This window comes from Felis catus, unplaced genomic scaffold (assembly GCF_018350175.1).
Source record: "Felis catus isolate Fca126 unplaced genomic scaffold, F.catus_Fca126_mat1.0 Un_scaffold_57, whole genome shotgun sequence".
Lineage (NCBI taxonomy): Eukaryota > Metazoa > Chordata > Mammalia > Carnivora > Felidae > Felis > Felis catus.
Window position 1 is genome coordinate 58,315 of NW_025408541.1, and position 27,087 is coordinate 85,401.

Genomic DNA, 27,087 nt, shown 5'->3' on the forward strand with positions numbered 1-27,087 from the left:
TGACCGTGACCCTAACCTTGAGGCCAGTAATGACACTAACTCTAACGCCTAAGCCCTACCCTAACCATCACCCCAACCCTAACCTCTAAACCCTAAACCTAACCTTCACCCTAATCCTAACCCTTTAGCTCTAACCATCTAAACCTAACCCTAACCCCTAACCCTAACCCTAACCCCATGGACAGTCCTTCATCACAAGTCATGGGCTATGAACCACCCCCCCTCCTCCACCTCCCCCACTTGGGTAGATAAACTGAAGTGGTTAGGGATTTCTAAAGCATATTCATCTACTTCGTGAAACACTTTGTGGGAAAAATGTAGAGATGGTTGTTAGGGCTTGGCAATTCAACTGCAAAACTGCCTGAGGACTTTGTAACATATCTCAAGTTTCTCAGGACATATGTTCAATGGACTGTATAATTTCCCTGTAATGAGGTCAGCTTTAGGTTTCTCTTGTCAAAAAGAAAGAGGATTTTACACAAAGGCAGATGTATCGGGCGTACTGAAAACCAGTGAAGGAGTGGGGGAAACTTGAATCACACAGGAATAGAAATTTGAGGAATTTGAGGACATTAAGCAGACTTTGAGGAAGTGCAGAGGGGAGGGTCCTGGGTTCAGTGAGATGCAGCTGCAGGCCATTCCTGACCACAGCCTGAGCAGGGAGCATGAGTTCCACACGGAGCTGCTATGTGGTATCACTCACAGTGCACAATGCAAGGTTCCTCTCCAAAATGTCATATTTGTAAAAGTACACCTAGGTGATCATCTAGGTGCACTTTTACAAATATGACATTTTGGAGAGGAACCTTGCATTGTGCACTGTGAGAACAAACTGAGGGTTGATGGGGGGTGGGAGGGAGGAGAGGGTGGGTGATGGGTATTAAGGAGGGCACCTTTTGGGATGAGCACTGGGTGTTGTATGGAAACCAATTTGTCAATAAATTTCATATATATATAAAAATAATAAAAAATAAACAGTAGCTCCCATAAAAAAAAAAGTGCACCTAGGTGATCATCTAAAAAGTTTGTTGTCTCCCTGCATTGTCTGAAGGTTCTGGATATTTATGGGTGAAAAAATGCCCTGGATATATAGAAAATTTAACTTGGTCTTAAGGAAATGCTTGTGTGCCTAGGTTGATGTCCCTCAGTGAGACTAAAAGTGAAGACAGGATCTAGATCAGCTGAGTGCCTGCAGTGGACTTCAGTCTGGGTCAAACTACAATTCAGGGATGCCCAGATGCCACCCCTGCTGGACCCCTGACATCACTCTGACTACAGCTTTACATCTATCTCCTTAAACTTCTCTCACAATATCCCAAAGGTTTCCCTGTGTTCCTGCTGTCTCAGCCAGAATACCAATTCTCAGTGGGACCTACACAGAGCCTGAGCTGTGTTATCTGTGAAACAGGGGTAATATTTGTTTCTAAGGACATAACAAAAAGAAGACATTGAATACAGAATGCATCTGCAAAATATCTGGGAAATGTCCACTTACCCTTCTCACAGTTTCAATTAAGATACCTCCACACAAATGATCATCAAAAAAGATGCTCACAGAAGTTGATTAAACTAAGACGGTTAACGCCTCAGCCCAGGGATTGGGGATCGCCACTTTAAAGAAGAAGACAATGACACACTTATTCTATTAATATTCAGGCCTACCAGACAAAGAAAGAAAAAGATAATTACGAGAATGTGTATATCAGAGTTCTACATCTGAGATCTGAAGACAATCATATTCCATTACATATAGACTCGCAGATGCATCCACACCTAAGTGTTCATCTGAGGCCACAGATTAAGTACTGAAGAGGGAATGCATGTAGGAAAACATAAGACCATAGGGAAATAACCCCAAATCTCATAAATCCCACCGCCTTATACGACAACTATTTTGAAATTTGAAGAGGACTGTGTGAGATGACAGAGTATGGTGATTATATATCTTAAAAATGTGTCAGATCTGCCTACATGCTTTCTCTGCCCACCCTGCGCTCTCCACTTTGTTTTTATTAGTATCCCTTAAGAGTACTTTCACTGTTCTGTCTCTGTTTCAGTGTTTGCTTCTAGGAGAACCTACTCTCACCCCCCATAGAATGCACACAGTGAGGTTCCTATACACACAGGTAACAAACTAGAAGAAGTTGCAGTGATGGAGGATAGTAGCAAGATCGCCCTTTTTGCAGAGGAGCCCGAGAGAGTTTTCTGGGGTGATGGTAACTTCCTATATCTAGATGCATGGGGTGCTTGTGCTCATTTATTTTAGAAACATTCACTGACTCCTGGTGCTTGGGGTCAGATAGACAGGTACCTGACCCTAGCATATGGCTGATTTCTAATGGTGGGTAAGGATCAGTGACCAGGGGTGACTGTGGGAGATGAGTGAGGAGGCCACATATGGAGTCAGATCCTCCCTCAGAATGTCATGTCTCCACGGACATCAACCTTGTGCAGGAGGGCTCTGAGGACCACGTTTCTTGATCAGTCCTGTGAACTGCATAATCCTACTCCAGATTTCTCACTGAGGGTTGGACAGGGCAGAGGCCAGCAGCTGGAGGACACTCTGATCATGGCTGGAGTGGAACAGTGGGCCTGGGAGACTGAGTCAGAGAAAGGGAAAGGCAGAAGATAGTGGCAAGGATTTTGACAGATAAAGGGAAGAGGACAGAATGCAATGTTTTCTACTGACTTCACCCACATTTCTGTGTGAACAAAAGGAGATTCTTGTCTCACAGGGAAGGGAAGAGGGCCAGCAAAAAGACAGGGTGACATTCTCAGCTCAAGTGCTCAGGATATCTGCCTTGCTCTTGAATACATGTCACAGGAAGCCTGTGCATTCTGTCATAAGTGGAACTGCAGCTCATACCATTTAGTGAAAATTAAAGCGATGATGATAAATTAGTGCAACGAAAGTATGTGAACATACAGAGAGATACAATAGAAGCAAAAGTCCAAAGGGAGACCGACTGCAAAACTTATGGAAATAGAGACTGTAAGAAAAGGAGATACCCCAATGCTGGCTTTCAGACACCTGGGCAATATGTGATAACATGGGGAAAAAAAAAAGAAGTCCTTACTTCAAAAGCAACATTAGCATTAGACACAAAGGGATCGTGATGGAAGGTTTAGGGAGAAACCCTAATATCATGATGCTGTACCCATGGTCCTGTACCCTCAATCTCATCAAATTATACCCTTTAACTTGAGGCTTTGTTATATGTAATTATACCTCATTAAAGAGAGTTTCAAAACATAAAATAATAGAAGCAAATGTGGGAAAGTTCCTTTCCAATCCTGAAGTGCATGTGTGATATGAGTCTGTCTTCCCATCTCTCAAAAATCCAAAATAATAAGACATTTAAAGAATTAATATAGCAGAATAAGATGACCCTGAGCTCACCCTGTCCCATGTTTTCAACTGCATAACATCCACATCCAAGTCCATGAACCAGAGAGCGATCCAAAGACTGGCAGAACAAACTCCACACCGAAGTAGAGAGAAGCTGCATCAGAAAGGTTAGGAAGGTCAGAAAGGTGGAGGCTATCTGTCTGCAGAAGGGACAGAAAAAGTGAGCCCTCACACCAGGGAGGTCAAACAGGGAAGACTAATCTCCATAACATTGGGCATTAAAACTTGAGGGGCTGAATACCTTTGTGTTCAGATCCTGGAGTTTTTGAGGTCAGCTGACCCAGAACTGGGAGATCCAGGAGGATGAGTGATAGCCAGATCCCCGCCTGTGTAGAGAAGAATGTAAACATGGCATTTTACACAATGCCGAGGGAACAGGAGACGGATGTATTCATGCTGATTCTTGAGTGTGTTGGAGGACTTCTCCAACAATGAGGGAGCTCACAGACACCATTCTTCTCCCTCAGCCTCCCAGAATAAGCATAGAAGCACCCACAAGAGGGTGAGGCTGCACAGACACTTGCTAACTAACCCGTTAGCAGTGCGCCAGTCCCAAGGGTTCACTAGGGGACTCACCACACCAAGCCGGCTGGTCTCAGGGCAAACATTTTTCAAACCACAAGGGCACCCTGTCTGACAAGCTGCATACATAGCTGCCACAGCACGCTGTGCACATCTGTACCTCACCCAGCTGTACATATCCAGACACCCTCATCTGTCTCACTAAGCCACATGTCCCCAGGCACAGACATGCTCTGTGCATATCCTCACGCCCCTAGCTTCCATGGCTTGTCCACAGCCCCCAGGCACCAAAGGACATCGGGAAATCTGGCATAGGACTAGTAGCTCTATGCAATTTTGCTAACACTCCTGCCCTGTGACCAAGTTATCCAGCGGGCATACCACCCCACAGCTGGCCTGCCTGGGTCCCACAAACACCACTGAGACAAAGCACAGCCCACAACAGGCACGCAACCAGTACAGACACCTGCACTAAAAGGAAAAGTAACCCAGATACAGCAGCATGGAGTGAAGAATACCCATACGATAGCCTCCTGAAGGTCCAGGTCCTATAAACGGAGACATGCACTGCTGAGGTCTCCAGGACCTCTTCTTCATCACGTTATTAGTTTCAAGAGCAGAAGGGACAGCTGACTTTCTTAACACAGAGAAATAGAGACAGAGAGACAGACAAAATGGACACACAGAGATGTTTATCCACAATGAAAGACCTAGTCAAAGCCACAGCCAGAGATCTAAGACAAAGAGATGTAAGTAACATACCTGATACAGATTTGAAAGCAACGATCATAAGGATACTCATTAGAGTTGTGAAATGAGTAGAAGAGTGGGACCCCTGACTAGAGATAAGAAATAATTCAGTAGACATTGAGGGCACAATAAAGGAGAGACACGCTTGCTGGAACTAACAGAGGGATGCAAGAAGCAGAGGAACAAACCAGTGACCTCGAAGACTGAGCAATGGAAATTAATCACATTGAACCAAAGAGAGAGCACAGAATTTTGTAACGTGAGATGAGACTAAGGGAACTCAGTGACTACAGCAAAGATAACAATATTGATATTGTAGGAGCCTCAGAAGAAAGAGAAAAGGGGGAAGAAAATTTATTTGTGGAAACAGTAGCTGAAAAATGCCCAATTGGGGGAAGAAACAAACATCCACATCCGGGAGGCTAGAGAATTCACATAGAAATGAACAAAATCAAGCCAACATCCAGACATATTGTAAGCAAACTTGCAAATTACAGTGACAATAAAAAAAAAAAAAAACTCTTAAAAGCAGCAAGACAAAGAGACTTCACTTAGAAGGGAAGACCCATAAGGCTAGCTACCAGATTTCTGAACAGATACTTGGCAAGCCAGAAGCGAGTGACATCACATATTCAAAGTGCTGAATGGAAAAATCAGCAGCCAAGAATACTCTATCCAGCAAGTCTATCATTCAGAATGGAAGGAGACACAGGATTTCCCAAACAAAAACTAAAGGTGTTTGTACCATGAAACCAGTCCTGAAAGAAATATTAAGAGGGACTCTGCGTGGAAAGGAGAGACAAAAAGTGACAGTATAGAGTTAAAAGACACAAATCAAGTAAAACATGAATATTTCTGTAAAAAAATAGTTAAGGAACTCAGAGATATGGATTTGAAATATAATAACATCTACCAAGAACCTAGGGAGGAGAACATAATGGGTTCCAAGGTAAATGACCATCAGCTTAATACAAACTGGTAAATGCAGAAGAGGTTATATAAATAACCCAGCAGTAACAATATATCAAAAACCAGTCACAAATATGCTAAGAATAAAGATAAAGAAATTAAAGTACTTCACTAAAGAAAATGAGCAAAACATGAAAGACAGACAAGAAAGGATTGGAGAAAATCATTAGAAAAAAACAAGAAAACGGGTAATAAAATGGCAATACATAGATACATATCAATCATTTCTTTGAAGGTACATGGAATGAATGCTCCAATCTAGAGACATAGGGTGTAAGAACGGATGAAAAAACAAAAGCTGGAGTAGGAATATTTGTATCAGAAAAAATACACTTAAAACAAAGTACATAACAAGAGACAGAGGAGGATGTTATATAACAGTAAAGGGTACAGTCCAAAGGAGATATAACAACTGTAAATATATCCCACAATTAAGTGGGTTTTATACCCAAGCTGCAAGGGTTGTTCAGTATTCACAAATCAATCAATGTGATACAATATATCAACAGGAGAAAGGATAAGAACCATATGATCGGGGCACCTGGGTGGCTCAATCCTTTAGCAGTCCGACATCAGCTCAGGTCATGACCCCATGATTGGTGAGTTCAAGTCCCACATCGGATTATGTGCTGAAAGCTCAGAGCCAAGAGCCTCCATCGAAGTCTGTGTCTCCCACTCTCTTTTTGCCCCTTCCCTGGTCACACTCTGTCTCTCTCAAAATTAATAAACGTTAAAAGAAAAGAATCATATGGTCATTTCAATACATGAAGAAAAAGCATTTGACATACTACAACATCCTTTGATGATTATAACCCCCTAAAGTAGGTTTACAGGGAACACACATCAATGTAATAAATGTTTTCTATGAAAACCCTGCAGCTATAATCAACCTTAATGGAGAAAATCTGAGAGCTTTTCCTATAAGGTCAGGAAAAAGACAAGGATGTTTACTCTTACCACTTTTAATAAACATAGTACTGGAAGTCCAAGCTACAGCCAGCAGATAAATCAAACAAAATGAAACGAAACAAAACGAAATGAAACAAAACAATGTAAAGTAAAGTAAAGTAAAGTAAAGTAAAGTAAAGTAAAGTAAAGTAAAAGAAAAGAAAAGAAAAGAAAAGAAAAGAAAAGAAAAGAAAAGAAAAGAAAAGAAAAGAAAAGAAAAGAAAAGAAAAAAACTAATCCAAATCTGGAAGAAGTGAATTTTTTGCACTTTGCAGATTACATGACACTATGTATAGAAAACCCTAAAGAGTCTACCCAAATACTGCTAGAACTGATAAATGAATTCAGCAATGTCACCGGATACAAAATCATTGTACAGAAATCTGTTGCATTTCTAGACAATAATGAAGCAATAGAGAAATTAAGAAAACAGTCCCATTTACAGTTGTACACCAAATAATAAGGTATCTATAAATAAATCTATCCAAGCTGGTGAGCGACCTATACTCTGAAAATTATAAAACAGTGATGAAAGAAATACAAGATGACACAAAAAAAATGGAAGGATATTCCATACTCATGGATCGGAAGTACAAATTTCATGGAAATGTCTATACTTCCCAAAGCAACTGATTCAATTAATGCAATCGCCATCAAAATAGCAACAACATTTTTCATAAAACTAGAACGGTCCTAAAATTCGTACAGAACCACAAAAGACCCCAATCTTCAGAGTAAATAACCTTTATGTGAAGTGATAATTATGGATGGAACTATGCCTCTGGATCTTCTGCTCCAAAACACAGTAGTCAGCCTAAGCATTTGAACAAACGTTACACATATCCCAACCAAGGATCATTCTACAAAATACATTCTACAAACATACCCTCAAAACTTTGCAGATTATGAAAAATATGGAAAAATCTAAAAATCGCCATGGCCAAGTGGAGCCGAAGGACACAGGATGACTGTCATGTGCCAGCTGGGATGAGTCTGGGACAGAAGAGTTTAAAACCGAAGCAATGTGAATACAAATATAAAATTAGTTAATACTACCATATCTCTTTGGGATATTGATTGTGATCATGTATCAACTTAGAGGACATCAATAGTCAGAAAACACTCTGATGTATGTGGAGACTCAATAATATCTTCCCAATTTTTCTGGTTACTAGAAACCCACCACGAATGAAAAGATTATTAGTAATCATGGTTTTATGTTTTCAACACATAATATTATATGACTAGTTCTAGTATTAGTTACTAGTGATGGTCATGTACCTATTCTTGTTGTTCTTACTATTGTGTAATTTAAATAATAGCATTCATGGTACAGAAAACTCAATGCATGATATACATTTCATAGAAACATCTACTTTACATAATTTAAGGTAATAACGTATGTATATACCACTGTATTATGTGGTATGTAAATTTAGTGTTTTTCAGATCTTGAATGAACATGTCATCAAATGGCTTTCCATAAAGGCAGTTATCCTAGATAATGAATGATACACAGATTTTACAGGATGTACTTCACATCATGCCTGATCAGAGTCCAAAAAAAAAAAAAAATACATACGTACACACGGCCAGATGGATCATTGTGACTGGCTCACTTATTGTAAAGAATCCTTGCTTTAATATTTTCACGCATATTTTTAGCAGGAATACAAGAGAATGAAATATTTCCAAATCGAAGAGATGTTCAAAGGCTGGAAGAATGATAGGGTGTTCAAGGGGTTTCAGAAGGAAAAGATGTGACCATGAAGTTGCAGTCACAGAGAAGCAGGTTTCTCTCATCCACTTTGACAGGTTTTCATGAGGGGATGTCCATCACAGCACGTGATCTGCAAAAGGGTAAGACCTAGAAGTACCAGAGGGAAAGACAAAGCTTTAGGAAGAGGTGAAGGGGCAAGGGTGCTTCTGTGCCTAAGTGATGGCTCAGCAATCTGGCTGGGTGTCCCTTGGTCAAAGACTTCAGAAGGCCAGCAGTAACCTAGACTCACAAAGATCTTAGTAACATACATCAATGTAATTTAGAGTCACAAAAGCCTTAGAGCCACAGAGTGGATCTTCATCTATGATTAGGAGATGGTCACAGTTTTACAGGATATGATCATCGGGCCGGCAGTAGATGACTAAAATATTATTTAGGGCTATGATTTTAATAAAAAAAAATGATGTGCAAAAATATGGGTGTGGAATGTAAAGAAAACTCACAGGACCATCATGGAGTTACTTACATTAAGGCCCCATGTCACTAACGCTAAATTCATTCCTGTAGGAATGTAACCTTTAACCAGTCAGCAATGAAATTCCCAGTCAGTGCTGGAAATTTAACTGATAGACAACTGCCATTCCCTCAGGGAGGAAATCTTGCCTAAATAAGGTATTCCATGCCACTAAATTTAAGTTTATTTATTTTGAGAGAGAGAGAGAAAGAGAGCACATGCAAGGGAGGGGCAGTAATAGAGGGAGAGAGAGAAGCCCATGACCACGAGGTCATGATCTGAGCCAGGATCAAGACTCGGACACTTAACCAAGTGATCCAGGCACCCCGAGAATGTGGAGTTTCAAAGGTTAGAAGCCTTGGCTGGGATACAGCCCTGAGGACACTGGCCTAATCCTTCAGAGAGGGCAGCAAACTACTTACAGGCAGATGGCATGGAAACAGTGACCTGTACATCGCCTGGTGCACACAGTGGGGAGATTATACACTATCATGGAGAGCATCCCTGAGAGGCAGTGTTCACAACAAGGGGACAAAGGAGCTAGGACAGAGGAGGTGTGTGGGACCATTTTCCTCCTCTTCCCCACAGCATAGACACAGAGCCATCTGCTGGAAACAATGTCATCCCCACACTGGCTGCCTAAGAAGCTTACACCAACTCCACATTCCTGTGCTCTGGTGAGACTGGCCTTCTAGGTCAATCAGGCTTGCCTCAGTCCCAATGGAGGTGTCCCCTTCCCCAGAAGACCATCGGAAGCCCATGACCACACCACCTCTCTTGACCAGACAGTTCTGCAGAGCTTCACTTCGAGTGGCAGTCATTTCAAGTCTCATTTAAGAAGCAGATCAGAGCTGACCACCTAGATAAAACTCAGCACATTCTGGCCAAGGACCATACATTGTCCATACAACTGGCCTGAAGGAAAGTGCAGCCAGAACACAAAACAGTGTATGCAACACACACCACAGACACTCCCTGATGTGTCAACCGCTGGACACTAGATGACCTCCTCTTCATAAAGCCATTCATCTCATAGGCAGCTAACATAATGAGCTTTTGTAACACAGAGAAGGCAAATACTCAGCCAAAATGCCAAGAGAAGAATGCATCCCAAATGAAAGAACAAGATAAGGTCATGGCCAGAGACATGGAAGGAACACTTCCAAACTCATTCTATGAGGCCAGCTTGGCCTTGAGTCCAAACTGGACAAAGACCCCACCAGAAAGGAAAACTACAGACCAATTTCCCTGATGAACCTGGATGCAAAAATTCTCAACAAAAATTAGCGAACCGGATCCAACAATATATACAAATAATTTTTCACCACAATGAGGTGGATTTTATTCCTGGGATGCACCACCAATTCAATATCTGCAAATAAACTGATGTGATACATCACACTGATAAAAGAAAGGATAACAACCATATGATCCTCTCAATAGGTGCAGAAAGGGCATTTGACAAAATGCAGCATCCTTTCTTGATGAAAAAAAAAAAAGCACTCGTGAAACGAAGGATAGAAAGATCTTGTCTGAATATCAGTATGTCCAGATACGAAAGTCCCACAGCTGATATCAACTTGAATGAGGAAAAACAGAGAGCTTTCCCCCTAAGGTCAGGAACACGACTGGGATGTCCACTCTCACCACTGTTATTGCACAAACTGTTGGAAGTCCTAACCTCAGCAAGCAGACAACAAAAAGAAATACAAGGTGTCCAAATTGGCAAGGAGGGTCAAACTTTCCCTCTTTGCAGACATGATAATTTCCAAGGAGATCCAAAAGACTCCATGGAAAAACTGTTAGGACTGATACTGGAATTCAGGAAAGTCTCAGGATATAAAATCAATATACAGAAGTTGACTGCATTTCTATACAGCAATAATGAGTCAGCAGAGAGAAATCAAGGATTGATGTACTTTACACCTGCACAAACAAACACCTGTTTGATGGGTGTTTACAACCATCAAACACCCAGGGCTAAACATAACCAAAGAGGTAAAAGATCAGTACACTTAAAAGAATAGAGGGGCGCCTGGGTGGCTCCGTCGGTTAAGTGCTGACTTCGGTTCAGGACATGATCCCGCATTTGTGGGTCTGAGTCCCGTGATGGGCACTATGCTGACAGCTCGGAGCCTGGAGCCTGCTTCAAAGTCTGTGTCTCCTCTCTCTCTCTTTCTGCCCCACCCCTGCTCATGTGCTCTTTCTTTCTTTCTCTCTCTCAAAAATAAACAAACAAAAAAATAAAGGAACAAACCATACAACGTCTTTGAAAGAAATGGAAGAAACACAAAGTAATGGAAAAACATTCCATGTTCATGAATGAGAAGAAACATATTGTTAAAATGTCAATACTACCCAAAGCAATCGACACATTCAATGCAAGAGACTCTATTTTGGTACCCTTTGGGTAAATACATTTGGGTGACATTTCGTGAACCCAGTATTTATAGCAGCATTATCAACAGTAGCCAAAGTATAGAGAAAGCCCAAGTATCCATCAACTGATGAAGGCATAAAGAAGTTGTGGGGTGTGTGTGTGTGTGTGTGTGTGTATACGCATATGTACATATGTACATATGTGTACATTCATATATACATACATATGTATATACAATGAAATATAACTCAACTTCCAGAAGAATGAAATCTTTCCATTTGCAATGATGTGGATGGAGCTAGGATGTATTATGTTAAGTGAAGTATGTCAAACAGAGAAAGACAAATATATGATTTCACTCATGTGGAATTGAAGAAACAAAACAGATGAAAACATGGGAAGGGGGCAGGAAACGAGAAGAGTGGTAACAAACCACATGAGCCTCTTACTGTTAGAGAAAAAAACTGAAGGTTGATGGAGGGAAATGGGTCAGTGCTGGGCTAGATGGGGGATGAGTATTAAGGAGATAACTTGTTGTGATGAGCACTAGGTGTTGTATGTAAGGGATGAATCACCAAATTCTACTCCCGAATCCGAGAATGCACTGTATGTCAACTATGACTTAAATTTAAATAAATAAATAAATAAATAAATAAATAAATAAATAAAGCTATAACAAGAGATAAAGACGGACACTATCTCATACTAAAGGGGACAGCCAAACAAGAAGATCCAATGATTGTAAATTTTGATGCACCCAACATGCGATCACCAAGTATATAAAATATTTAACAACAACCATTAAGGAACTCATTTATTATAATATAACGATAGTAGAAGACTTTAACACATCACTCACATCAATGGACAGAAGCTGTAAACAGAAAATCAACAAGGAAACAATGGCTTTGAATGACACACTGGACCAGATGGGATTAACAGATGTATTCAGAACACTCCATACTAAAATGGCAGTGTACATATTCTTTTCAAGCGCACATGGGACATTCTCCATAATTGATCACATTCTAGGTCACAAATCAGAAGAAGAACAGCAGAAGGAAGGAAGTAATAGAGATTAAGGCCGAAATAAGGGATATACAAACCAAAAAAACACTAGACCAAATCAAGGAAACCAGGGGCTGGTTCTTTGAAAACAGTAATCAACATGAAAACCTTCTAGGCAGACTTTTCAGTAAGAAGAGAGAAAGGACTCATAAAATCACAAATAAGAAAGGAGAAATAACAGTCAACACCACAAAAATGCAGTTAGAAGACAATATTATGAACAACTATATGCAACAAATTGGACACTCTGAGAACATTCCTAGACAAATTCCTAGAAACACACAAACTACCAAAACTGAAACAGGAAGATACGTAAAATCTGAAAACAGAAAGAAATCAAATCAGTAATAAAAAAAATCTCCCCCAACACAAGAGTTCTGGCCCAGATTGTTTAACTGATGAATTCTACCATCCATTTAAGAAAGACATGATATGTATTCTCCTCGAATTATTACAAAAAAATAAAAAAAGAAGGAAAACTTACGAATTCATCTTATGAGGCCATCATTACCCTGATACCAAAACCAGATAAAGCCTCCACTAAAACCGAAAACTGCCAGGGCCCCTGTGTGGCTCGGTCGGTTTACTGTCTAACTCTTAATTTCGGATGAGGACATTATCTTGTGGTGCGTGCGTTCAAGTCCCACGTTGGACCCTGCCATTACGGTGTGGAGCATGGCCAGGATTCTCTCTCTCCCTATCTCTGTGCCCCACCCTCACTTTTATGTACTCTAAGGAAAGAAATAAACATCTAAAAATGTTTTTAAAAATGTTAAATAAAACTGCAGACCAATAGCCTGATGACTATGTATGCAGAAATTCTTATTAAAATACCTTCAAATTAAAGTCAACAATACACTAATAGAATCGTTTACCATAATCAAGTGGGATATATTCCTGGGCTGCAAGGGTGGTTCCACATTCACAGATCAATCAACATGTTGCACCACAATAATAAAAGAAAGGATAAGAACAATATGATGCTTTCAACAGATGCAGGAAAACTATTTGACAAAACGTCACATCCATTCATGATAAAACCCCTCAGCAAAGTACATTGAGACTCAACCTACCTGCACATAATGAAGGTCATCTATGAAAAACCCACAGCTCATCTCATCCTCAATGGGGTAAAATTGAAAGTTTTTCCTCCAAGGTCAGGGACAAGATAGGAATGACCCCTCTCACCACTGTTATCCCGCATAGTACGGGAAACCCTAACCACAGCACTCAGACAACACAAAGAAATAAGAGGCATCCAAATCGGCAAGGAAGAAGTAGCACTTTCGCTATTTGGAGCTGACATGATGTGTTGTATAAAAAACATGAAAGACTCCCTTAAAAACTGCTAGAATTGATATATGAATTCGACAAGTCACAATCTACAGAAATCAAGGTACATAGATGTATTGAATTTCTAACACAAATCATGAATTAACAGAGAGAGAAAGTAAGGGATCAGTCCCATTGAAAGGCTCACAAATACCACAAGAAACCAGGAATAAACCTAACCAAAGAGGTGAAAGACCTGTACTCTAAAGGCCGTGAAACACTGATGAAAGAAATGGAAGAGGACACAAAGAAATGGAAATACATTTCATGTTCATGGGTGGGAAGCACAAAATACTGTTAAAATGTCTACACTGCTCAAGACAATCTACACATATAATGAAATCCCTATCACACTAACAAAAACATTTGTCACAGAACAAGAACAAATAATCTCAAAATGTGTATGGAATGACAAAAGTCCCCAAACAGCCAAAACAAAATTGAAGAAGAAAAGCCAAGCTGAACACATCACAATTCCAGACTTTAGGTTATATTACATAGCTGTACTGATCAGAACAGTATGGTACTGGCAAAACGACAACAACAACAACAACAACAACAACAACAACAACAACACACAGAGGCAGAGATGAATAGAATGGAAATCCAGAAATGAACGCACACCTATATGGTCAATTAATTTTCAACAAAGCAGGGAAGAATATCCAATGGAAAGAAAGATAGTCTGGGGACACATGGGTGACTCAGTCAACAAAGTGTGTGATTGTGAATTCAGCTCAGGTTATGATCTCAGGGCAGTGCAGACCATGCGTGGAATTCTCTCTCCCCATTTCTCTCTGCCCCTCTTCTGCATTCTCTTCTCTCTCTCTCTCTCTCTCTCTCTCTCTCTCTCAAAAATAAATTAATAAATTTAAAAAAAGGCTCCTCAACATATGGTTTTGGAAAAACTGGACAGCAACCTGCAAAACAAAACAAAAACAATGGACCACTTTCTTACAACATACACAAAAATAAATCCAACATGGATAAAGACCTATATGTAAAACCTGAAACCATAAAAATCCCAGAGGATAACACGGGTAGTATCTTATTTGACATTGCCTGTACAAACGTCTTTGTAGATATATTTCTAGAGGTAAGGGAAACACAAGCAAAAATAATGAGACTTCATAAAAACTAAAACCTTCAATCACCAAGGAAATAATCAACAAAACTAAAACATCAACAGAATGATATTGCAAATGACATCGGATAAAGGGTTACCGTCCAAAATATATACAGTTATACGGCATCCAAAAAATGAGAAATCTGATTAAAAATGGGCAGAAGACACGAATGGACATTTCCTGAAGGAAGACATATACAGGCCAAGAGACACATGAAAAAATGCTCAACAATACTGATCTTCAGGGAAATACAATTCAAAAGTACAATGAGAGAACACATCACATCTGTCACAATACTAAAATCAATGAAGGATGAAACAACAGGTGTTGCCAAGGATGTGGGAAAGTATAACCCTCTTGCACTGTGGGTAAGAAGGCAAACGGGTGCAACCAGTCTAGAAAACGTCATGGAGATTTCTCAAAAAAAAAAAAAAAAACTGGAAATAGAAGTACCTTACGATCCAGCAATTTCACTCGAAGGTATTTCCACAAAGAATACAAAATCTTCAAAGGGATACATGCACCGTGATGCTTACAGCAGCATTTCCTACAACAGCCAAATTACAGAAACTATCCAAGCATCCATCAACTGATGAATAAATTGAGATGTGGTATATGGAATGTAATATTATTAGGCCGTAAAAGCATGAAATCTTGTCATTTGCCATGAGCTGGATGGAGCGAGAGAATGTTATCCTGGGTGAAATAAGCCTTTCAGACAAAGACAAATACCAGATGATTTCACTAACACATGGATATAAAACAAAACAAAGCGGGGGGGGGGGGCGGGGAGGAGACAGTGACAAACAGACTTTTAACTAGGAAACAAACTGAGGGCTTCCAGAGCAAGGTGGGGAATGGGTGAAAGAGCTGCTGGGGATTAAGAAGTGCACCTGGGATGAGCACCGGATGACGTGTGGAGGGGTTGCTCTATATTTTACACCTGAAACTAACACTACACTGTATCTTTACTCACTGCAATTTAAATTAAAGATAACGTACGTCAATGACAGGTATCTACCAGGTTTTCTGTAGTTTGCAATCACTTCACTAGGTTCGAAAAATAACCATGAAATTTTTGAAAAAGCATGTATGATGTGGGGGACAGTTTGTGCCTTTACCTCGGTCACTGGTTTCAGCAGAACTTGGAAAATGGGTCCTAGCTCATACTTCTAGGAGTTCCCAGGAAGAGAATTTCATGTATTCATGTCCTAACGGAATGCAGCTCCCGTTCTTCTGAATTTCTGTCAGGGTTTCTTCCCGGAAACTAGCCTGAATCTGGAACAAACCATCGACTGCATCGATGAGGTGATGTCGTGGGACCCTGCAATCCACGAGACCTTTAGTAAAATACATCTTGTTCAAATACTGTCCGGGAAGGGGAGGAATGAAACACGGGAACAGCTCAGAAAATGCAAGGGCCTGGGCAGCTCAGCAACCAGCTTGCCCAGGGAAGCCACCCAGCGCCCACTCCTCAGCACTCAGTACAATAAGGCAAATTCTCTCTGGCGACTCAGGAGATGCCAAGTTGCTACAAAGCTCCCAAGATCTCCCCTGGGGCGGGCAGCACAACCTGCTGGAAATGCAGCTCTGCTCTCTGTACTGAGGCAGCGGCAGAGGCCCTGAGTCCTCTGGGAGCAATCAAAGCTCTTCCTGCTCTCAGGTGCCCTGGGTCAGAAAAGCCGATGGTGCGCCCTCTGCTGGCCATCACTGCCTGGGCAGAGGAACCCGCCCGTCCGGGTCTGTGGTGCTCGAGCTCTCTCTGCTGGCCATCACGGGCATTCTTGCAATGTGGAAGGCCCTGGTCGCTCAGCTGAGACACTGAAGGTGCTCTGGGCAACTAAACCTGTTCTCCACATTGGGAAAGGTTTTAATGACAAGGCCTGGGACACAAAGAAATCTTTTCCTTCTCCTTTCTTGTGAGTGAAAACTAAAACCAAATTTATTGACGTAATGACATCAGTTGTAATGCTTTAAGCAATGTTCACATAAAAATAGGCCGCCAATTTACACTTGTTAAGCAAGTGGAAATTGTGTTTACCACCAAAATACTTAGGTTAGATAAAGAATGAACACCTTTGAGAGAGATACCGGCGACAGCTATGGAATGAATCAGTCCTAGGGATACAAGGGACAGCCAATGGAATGGAGTCAATCCTGTAATAATACTGTTGCATGCTTTCACAGGATAGCTACACTTGTGCTTAAGTACAATATAATTTATAGACATATGGAATGACTACAATGTATGCCTAAAACTCATACAACAAATGTGTGAACAATATTTCAATTAAAAATAGACATCCTTTACACTATCTTTAATTTCTCCTTCTTTGCCAATAAACTATCATTCCTGGGGCGCTTGGGTGGCCTAGTTGGTTAAGCGTCCGACTTTGACGCAAGTCGTGATCTTGCTGTCCATGAGTTTGAGCCCCGTGTCAGGCTCTGTCCTGAGAGCTCAGAGCCTCGAGCCTGCCTCAGATTCAGTATCTCCCACTCTCTCCCCCCTCCCCAGCTCGGGCTCTCTCAAAAAAGAAAAAAGAAACATTAAAAATGAAAAATCATTCCTAATTTGGAACCTGTGAAATTCCATTTATACCAGATTCTCTAACATCACCATCTTGATGTGGAGAGCTTATCTGAAAAGTCACTAATAATATCTTTGATGGCACATATGTGACAAGGTCAGAATGAAACTTACAGGGAGCTATGAATCAGTTGTGAATTTACAGTATGTATACTTGGCTAATACTTCCAATGAAACGTGCTTTAGGGACACGGATGGATGAAATAATGTCCACTAGTCATATAGGTAAATATCCTATAGGACCGTTATGCCTTCAATTACTAATTGCCATCTCTTCACCATTAAAAGAAAGCTGGGACAAGAAAGTGTCTTTGAATTTGATGTAAGAGAAGACTAGAGTGTTTTACAGTGTTCACCTACCTTCTGGAATCCTCAGATTAGTTGTGGACAGGAGGATAGCAACCCACGATTGGGATGCACACTGCTAGTCGCAGAGGGAGGATATGGACCTTATTGTCAATTTTTTTTTTATCAATATCAGCCGTCCACCTCTACCTAGTACAGACTTCAGGACCTGGGGGCAACATGATGCCTGATGCCTGGGCTCACAACTTGAGGAAGACCAGCTGGTGGGGGAGAGGGGAAATCCAACAGGGCCTGGGGCAGTGAGGGAGATGGCCCCACGACACCTCCCCACAGGGAAGGCTTGGAGTTTACCTGCCAAAGAGCAGCACAGTCTGCCTCAAGACATCCCTCTCCATGACAGAACATGAGGCTGAGCCTCACAATTCCAGAAGAAATGAGGGATACCCATCTGTTCAATTCCAACGGCTTCTGCAGAGCTTGGACATAGGGATGTTGGAGTCTTGGGGTCATGGAACTCTGATGCCCATGATACAAGCCCTTTCTGCCCCAGCACTCAGAGCCACCTCATACAACCCCTCTCCCCCGATGCATCTAACGCCGTCCACATACCTCCAGCAGGTGTCTACCTTCCTCTTTGTACTTCCTCTTTGTCACTGTTTCTCTCTAACCACATCTCTCTATGCTTCTTCCTTTCACTCTTTAGGGAGTGGTGTAACATACGGTGCTAACCTTTATTCTTAGACATGTGAATATCCAATTTTCCCAGCAACAGTTATTCAAGAGACTACTCTACTCCACTGTGTATTTTTGACTCCCTTGTCAAATAGTAGTTGACTGTGCATGCATGGGTTTAGTTTGGGCTCTCAATTTCCGTTCCATTGTCTTGTATGTGTGCTTATGCCAGTGACATAATGGACTTCTTTGTGTTAGAATGAAGCTTGAAATCAAGAAGTGTGATGCCTCCTATTTTGTCCTTTCTTGCATTGGCTACTTTGGGTCTTTTTGTGGTTCCAAATACATTTGAGGATATGTGTTTCTAATTGCATAAAAATTACATTGGAGTCTTGATAGAGATTGCATTGAATCTCTAGAGGACTTTGAGTAGCATGGACATTATATCTATATTAATTCCTCCTACAGATGGACATGGGGTGGCTTTCCACTGACTTGTGTGTTCTGTTTCTTCCATGCAAATTGAATTTCTTCCATTTCTGCACACACGTTTTATCGTTTTCTGTAGAGATCTTTCACTTCCTTGGCTAAATTTATTCCAATAAATTTTATTGTTTTTGATGCTATTGTAAATGGGATTGTTTTCTTTCCTTCTTAGATAATTTGGTTAGTGTATAGGAATGCTACAGAATTTGATATGGTGACTTTCTCTTTTGGAAATTTACTGTATTTCTTCATTAGATATTAACAGTTTCTTTTACATTAAACTTTTTGTTTCATTCCTTTACCGTATTTAAAACAAACATGTTATTTGGGAATAGCTGACACACTGTGTTACATTAGTTTCAGATGAACAACATAGTGATTGGACAAGTGTATACATTCTCCTGGGCTAACCCAGGTGTAGCTATCATCTCTCACCACGCATCACTATTCCAGTACCACTCTCTATGTTCCCTATGCTATATCTTTTATCTGCGATTTATTCATTGCATAACCGGAAGCCTGCATCACCCAATCCCCTTCACATATCTAAGACATCCTTGTCTTGGGCTTGATTTTAGTGGAAAAACTTTCACAATTTCACTATTGAGTATGATAATGGCTGTGGACTTCACATACATGCCCTTTCTTTTTTTTTTTTTTAATTCTTTTTTCAACGTTTATTTATTTTTGGGACAGAGAGAGACAGAGCATGAACGGGGGAGGGGCAGAGAGAGAGGGAGTCACAGAATCGGAAACAGGCTCCAGGCTCCGAACCATCAGCCCAGAGCCCGACGCGGGGCTCGAACTCGCGGACCGCGAGATTGTGACCTGGCTGAAGTCGGACGCTTAACCGACTGCGCCACCCAGGCGCCCCATACATGCCCTTTCTTATGTTGAAATATGTTCCTTCTACACTGAATTTTTAAAGACATTTTTAACACAAATCAATACCAAAGTTTCTCAGAACTTTTTTTCTGTGTCAATTGACATCATCACATTTATTTTCTTTTTATTTTTTAAAACGTATTTATTTAGTTTAATTTAAATTTATGCATGCAATTCTTTAGTATTTATTTTTTCAAGTTTTTATTTAAATTCTAATTGGTTAACATACAGTGTATGTTAATTTCAGGTATAGAATGTAGTCATCCATCACTTACATACAACACCCAGTCATCCTCACTGCCAGCACCCTCCATAGCCCATCACCCATTTAACCCATGCCCCTGCCCATCTCCCTTATAGTAACCCTCCATTTGCTATTTATAGTTAAGAGTCTGGTTTCTGGTTGATTTTTCTTTCACTCAGTTATGTGAGGGGTCACATTTATTGATTTGAATTTCTGAAAAATCCTGCCTTTACAGGAGAAAAACCATACATCACGGTCAATGATCCTTTTCATGTGATCCTGAATTTGGTTTGCCTGTATATTACTGGGAATTATTCATCTATATTCATCACGGGGATACTAGCCTATAGATTTCTGTTCAGGTAGTATCCTTTTCTGGCTTCCTACCAGGGTAATTCCAGTCTCATGAAATGAGTTGGTGGTGTTCATTCTTTTTGAATCAGTGAGATGACTGCTCTTAGTTCTTCTACAAACGTTTGGTTAAGTTCACCAATGAATCCACCTGGTCCTGGGGTTTTCTTCCTTGGCAGAACTTCGATTACTGATTCATTTTACTTACATTGGTTATCTTCTTGTATTGATACAGTCTTCCTTTAATGAGTCTGTGCACACCGTCTATATCTTCCTGACACAATCTAGGTTGTGTGTTTCTAAGAACCTGTCCATTTCTTCTAGGTAGGTAGTTTTCTGGCATCTAATTTAGCCATAGTCGCCACTTTGTCTGCTTTATGTTTCTTTGGTATAAGGCGTAATGTCCTCTCTTTTATTTATAATTCTCTTGAATTTGGTCCTCTCTCTGTCTTAGCATAGCCTATGTATACTCCTGACAATTTTGTTTCATTCTTCTGAAAACCCACTGTTGGTCTTCATATTTTCTATTGATTTCATGGTCTCAGTTTCCTTGGTTTCCACTCTCATATGGATTAATTTCTCCCTTTTGAGAACACTGGGCATAGATTGTTGTTTCCTTCTAGTCCTTAGAAGTTAAAGGTAGGTTGTTCATTTGAGTCTCAAATCTATCCTCCATGCATGCAAATCCAGTGACTCATCAGAGAACCTTCAATAGGTCTTTTCTGTCCTACTTCTCATTCTCAGAACTCTGAGAAATCGAATCCGAAAATTTATTTGAAGACACAATAAATGAAAACTTCTCTAATGTGGGGAAGGAAACAGATCCAGAGCAGGAGGCACAAAGAACCCCCAGTATATTCAAAAGAAGCAGATCCACACCAAGTCCTATAGTAATTAAAACCCAAAATATCGTGATAAAGAAAAAATTTTCACAGCAGGAAAACATAAGTTGACAGTTACCTACAAGGGAAACCCCATAAAGTTATCACTGGATGTATTTCAGAAGAAACTTTGAAACCGTAAGTGAGCAGCATGGTTTGGTAAAGGTGCCGAATGGAAAACATCTGCAGCCAAAGAGAGTCTATCCAGCAAACTATCATTCAGATGAAAGGAGAGAACAAGAGGTTCCCAAATAAATACTAAGCGAGTTCACAACCAACAAACCACCCCTGCAAGAAATGTTAAAGCGGACTCTTTAAGTGGAAAAGAAACACCTAAAGTGACAATATTAAAGTGCGAAATGCAAAAGCAATAAAAATGAGTATATCAGTAAAACATCAGCCAAAGTATTCGCGATGTGAAAGGTTTTGAAATATGACACTACATATCTACAACACGGGGAGGAGAGGAGTAAAGAACTGGTTCAAACTTAAACAACTATCAACTTATTATAGACTCCTATATGCAGAGGTGGTTAGGTACAAACCTAATAATACCCACAAATCAAACACTACTAATACATATGCAGAGTATAAAGACAAACAATTTCAACTGTGAAATTGTGAAGAAACCCAGCAAATCAAAAACAGAGAAAGATAACAAAGGATCGTAAAAATTCAGAAATAACCAACATCAAGTAATAATAGGACAAGTACATGTCTATCAATTACTTTGAATAGAAACAGAATAAATGCTCAAATCAAAGGCACTGGGGGACAGATAGGGGCACCTGGATGGCTCAATCGCTTGAGATTTGGACTCTTGATTTCGGCTCAGGCTATGATCCCAGGATCATGGGATTGAGCCCCAAATGGGCTCTGTACTGAGCATGGAATTTGGTGAGGATTCATTCTCATTCTCATTCTCATTCTCATTCTCTCTCTCCCCCTCTCTCTCTTTGTCTCTCTCTTCCCTCATTCCCCCTACCCCGCCCTCCCATGCCTGTGCTCTCTGTATTCATAATAAAAGGCACTGGGTGATAGAATGAGTACATATATAGGACCCATCTATCTTCTACCTACAAGAGACTAACTATAGAACTAAAGTATCATAAGAAATCTGCAGTAGCAATACCTTTATCAGACAAAATAGATTTAAAAAGACAACGGTAACAAGAGACAAAGAAGGACACTATAATAATAAAAGATGCAATCCACAAAAAGATAGAACAATCGTAGACATATATGCACTCAACCTGAGAGCATCCAAATACACAAAACAGTCCAAAAGTAAAGAATTCAATGACATCAATGGAGAGATAGTTCCATCAGAAAATCAACAAGGAAGTAGAGACTTTGACTGATAGAGTAGACCAGATGGACTTAACCGATATATTTTAGACATTCCATCCTAAAACAGCACAATACACATTCTTTTCACGTGCACATAGAGCATTCCCCACACTCGATAAAATATTAGGTCATAAAACAAGCCAAAACAAAATCAAACCGATCGAAGCCATACCATGTGTCTTTTCAGACCATAATGTTATGAAAGTAGAAGTCTACAACAAGAAAAAAAATCTGGAAAAGGCACAAAATCATGGAAGTTAAATAACATGCTTATGAAAAATCAATAGCTCACCAACAAATCAAAGAGAAAATCCAAAACACATGGAAAGAAATGAAAATGAAAACACAACAATCAAAACTTCTGTAAGCAGGAAAAATGGTTCTAACAGGGAAGTTTATAGCAATACAAGTCTGCCTCAGGGGGGTAAAAAAAAAAAACAACAACAAAACACTGAAGTAAACTCCATAACCTTATAAGTATAAAAGCCAGACAAAGGACAACAAACAAAACTCCCAATCAGCAGAATGAACAAAACAATTAAAATCAGAAGAAATAAATGATATAGAGATTAAAACTATGCACCCCATTAATCAAACACGGATGAGGCAGTACGTGAATTCCTATCATACGGAGAGAGGGCAGGGTGACAGTGTGAAACAGTCCAGAGACAAGCTCGAATGGGGCGAGGTGAAAACAACCTCCAGTGCAGAAAGACAGGGACGAAAAAAATGAACGCAATCCCTCCTGGATGGAGGGCTGTGTGCACACATGAACATCTCCCCGCCCCAAGTGGGAGTGCAAGCATGACCTACTTTATGTCCTATCCCTAAAACTAACACTAACCAAAATCCCAAAACCTAAATCTAACAGATAACACTAACCATAAACCTAATAAAACCAAGCCCCTATCCCTACGCCTAAACCCAACACTAACCTTACCGAACCGACAAAGTAAACATAACCCGAACTAACCATAACCTTGACCCTAAATCTCTAACCGTAACTCTATAAATCAAACGATAAAACCCTAACCCTAATGCTCTAACTCAACCCGCTAATCCTAAAATTACAAAACTTAAAACTAACCCTAATCCTCACCATAAGACTCTAACACTAACACTAAGGCTAACCCTTAATCCAATCCCAACACCCATAACCCGAACCCAAGTCATACCTAGACCTCACCTTATCCCTGAACCTAACACAAACCCTAACACTAATGCTATCAACTAACCCTAACCCCACCATCTAACCATTACCCTAACTCTCAAACCCAAACCATAACCCTAAACTTAAGGCTAACCCAAGCCCAAACCTAATGCCTAAACCTAACTCTAACTCCAAACCTAACACTTAACCATAACACTAAACACTAACCATAACCCTAAAGATAACCCTAATGCATAAACCTAACTCTAACCCCTAACAATAACCCCTAACACCAAACCCAATCCCAAACCCTAACCCAACGCACACGGCACACAGGAATGGTGTCACATCCACACTGGTGAAGTCCCTGGTCAGAACATTAACCATAGTTAAGGATCTTTCTAGATGGGGACCCAATTCCTATCTCTGAGAACACCACAAACAAATGGCCCAAATCAGTGCAGAATTACTCCACATGGAACATCGAACATCATCATGACATTTCCAATGCCCGCATGGAGCAGCACAAGGGGGTTGATGAGGCCCAACTGAAGATGGCACACACACGAGGCTGGCCCTGGAACACAAAGACTAAGCCTGAACAGCCCGTTCCGATGAGACCCACACACAATCCTCTGGGGAGACCACTACCCTGCAGAGGTTCAGTGCTTGGAGCTTCCTGGAACCTAACCCTAACCTTAACTGTGACACTCACATACCGCTGAAACTAAACCTCACCCCGATTCTAAACCTAACCCTACACATGACCTGCACCCGCACATGGACCCTCATTCAGCCCTCCAGAATGATCATGGCACTGGTGTCGCTTCGGCCCCGGCAACATCCATGGAACAAACCTTAACCTTGGTAAAAGCTTTCTCCTAATGGGGATCCAAATCCTAAGTCTGAGGACATGACGGACATGGGGCCCAGAAGCAGAGGAGAATTACGCGGCATGGAACCTGGAACATCACCATGTCATTTCCAAAGACCAGAAGGAGATCCACAGGAGACTTCTTGAGGTCTAACCAAGGACTGGCACTGGAACCCAAAACTCAGCCTGACTGGGACCCTCCTTAGAACCCTCTACTCAGCCTTGTGGGGTGACAATGACCCTACTGGGGGTATAGTGCTAGGAGCCTCCTGTGACCCAGCCCTAATCTTAACAGTGACCCACAGTATACATGTGAACCTAAACCTCACCTCATCTTTAACACTCACCCTACACCTGACTCACAATGCATGTGCCCTCATATCATCGATACAGGGAGATCACAGGGCTGGTGTCACTTCGGCCCTGGAGATTTCCCTGGCCAAAACCCTATCTGTAGCTAAGGCTTTCTCCATATGGAGACCGAATTTCCAGTCTGACAAGAGCAGGCACAAAGGGTTGAGAAGCGGTGCAGGATAATTCTGTGTGAAACGTGGAACATCACCATGTCATTTCCAAAGCAGGGCTTCAGATGCACAGGAGGATTCCCGAGGCCTACCGAAGAGTGAGGATATAGGTGTAGGGCCGTGGAATGCAAAGACTAATGCTGACCAGTACCCTCCCTTGTGCACTCCAGTCAGCCCTTCGGGGAGACAACCGCACTGTTGTAGGTTCAGGGTCTACAACCTCCTGGGAACTAATCTCAAACATAAACAGAACCGTAAACCTAATGCTACACCTAAACCTAACATGATCTCTCACACTAACTCTAAACCAGACCCACCACCGCCCATGTGCCCACATTTCAGCCCTCCACGGAATTCACGAGAATGGTATCGCTTCAGCCCTGGCGACCTCCCTGTACCGAACCCTAACCCTAGCTAAGGCTCTCTCCCCATGGGTTCCCAATACGAAAGTCTGACAACCCCACACGCCTGGGGTCATGAAGCGGTGCAGGATCACTCAGCACAAAACCTGGAACATCACTGTGTTGTTTCCAAGCCCGAGCTGTAGCTGCCCCTGAGAATTCTTGAGACCTACCCGACCAGTGGCCCATACAGTTGTCTGGCCTTTGAACCCAAAACTTAATCCTGACAAGCATGATCCAATGTGCCCTCCACTCAGCCCTTCAGGGAGACAACTGTACTGCTGTGGGGTCAGCGCTTGGAGCCTCCTGGGAACTAAACCTAACCCTAACACTAGCCAGAACTCTCAACAGATCCCTAACCCTATCTCAATTCACAGCCTACTCATGACCTGCACCTTCGCATGGGCCCTCACCTCAACCCTCCATGGAGATCACAAGCCTGGATTCGCTTCAGCACTGGTGATGTCACTCGATCGAACCCTAAATTTAGCTAAGGTCTCTCCCCATGGGGACCCAATACCAAAGTCTGAAACACCACGTGTCTGGGTGCATGAAGTGGTGCAGAATCACTCAGCAAAAAACCTGGAACATCACCATGTCCTTTCAAAGGCCTGGCTGCAGCTGCCCAAGAGGATTCCTGAGACCTCCCTGAAGGGTGGCTCATACGTTTGTCTGGCCTTGGAACTCAAAGACTAATCCTGACCGGCATCCTCCCTTGTGCACTCCACTCAGCTCTTCGGGGAAACAGTTGCTCTCATGTGGGGTCAGTGCCTGGAGTCTCCTGGGACATATCCTAACCCTAACTGTAATCCTAACCCTAACCCTCAACCTGCACCTAACTCTATATATAACACTAACTCTACAGCAGGCCCACAGCTGTGCATGTGCCGTCACCTCAGTCCTCCATGGAATTCATGATACTAGTGTTGAGTCAGCCCTGTCGAGGTCCCTGGTCCGAACCCTAACAGTAGCTATGGCTCTCTCCCCATGTAACCCAATTCCAAAGTCTGACTACAACACGCACACGGGTTCGAAAATAGGTGCAGAAACACTCCGCATGGAACCTGAAACATCACCATGTGATTTCCAAAGTGTGTCTACAAGAGACACATGTGTCCGAGTGTGTCTACAAGAGAGTATTTCTGAGACCTACCCGAAGAACGTCCCATAGAGTTGTGTGGTCTTGGAACCCAAAGACTAATCCTGACTGGCATACTCCCTTGTGTACTCCACTCAGCCCTTCATGGAGACAAGTGCAGTGTTGGGGTTTCAGTGCCTGCAGCGTCCTGGGACCTAATCCTAACCTTAACCCTAACCATAACCCTCTACCTACACCTAACCCTGTCTCATTAAAAAGGACAACATCAGAATCATAGGGCTCCCAGAAGATGAAGAGAGAGACAAAGGGGTAGAAGTGTTAAGTCAGCAAATCATAGCGGATGTTTATTTTTTTTACCTGGGTAAAGGCACAGACATTAAAGTCCTGGAAGCACAGAGGACTCTAGTAAGAGTCAACAAAAACCCACCAGTAAAAGGAATATCATATTCAAATTCACAAAATACTCAGGCAAGGAAAGAATCCTGAATGCAGCAAGGGAAAAAAAGTCCTTAACCAACAAGAGACGACAACAAAGATC

General features: G+C 41.5%; 1 long non-coding RNA gene across 20 annotated transcripts in view; it reads right to left on the reverse strand.

Annotated features, from left to right (window-relative positions):
* The window catches only part of LOC111559277, a 65,801-nt gene that overhangs the window by 22,887 nt on the left and 15,827 nt on the right, over nucleotides 1–27,087 (reverse strand). For 12 of the 20 annotated variants that reach the window (XR_006593722.1, XR_006593724.1, XR_006593718.1 and 9 more), the window contains exons 3-4: nucleotides 15,861–16,063; nucleotides 3,651–3,735 (exon numbers count right to left, since the gene is read on the reverse strand). The exons of 2 other annotated variants lie outside the window; for them this stretch is intronic. This is a non-coding gene — a long non-coding RNA (uncharacterized LOC111559277). The remainder of the gene's footprint in view (nucleotides 1–3,650; nucleotides 3,736–15,860; nucleotides 16,064–27,087) is intronic. 6 more of the 20 variants (XR_006593719.1, XR_006593710.1, XR_006593715.1 and 3 more) reach the window with 3 other exon arrangements.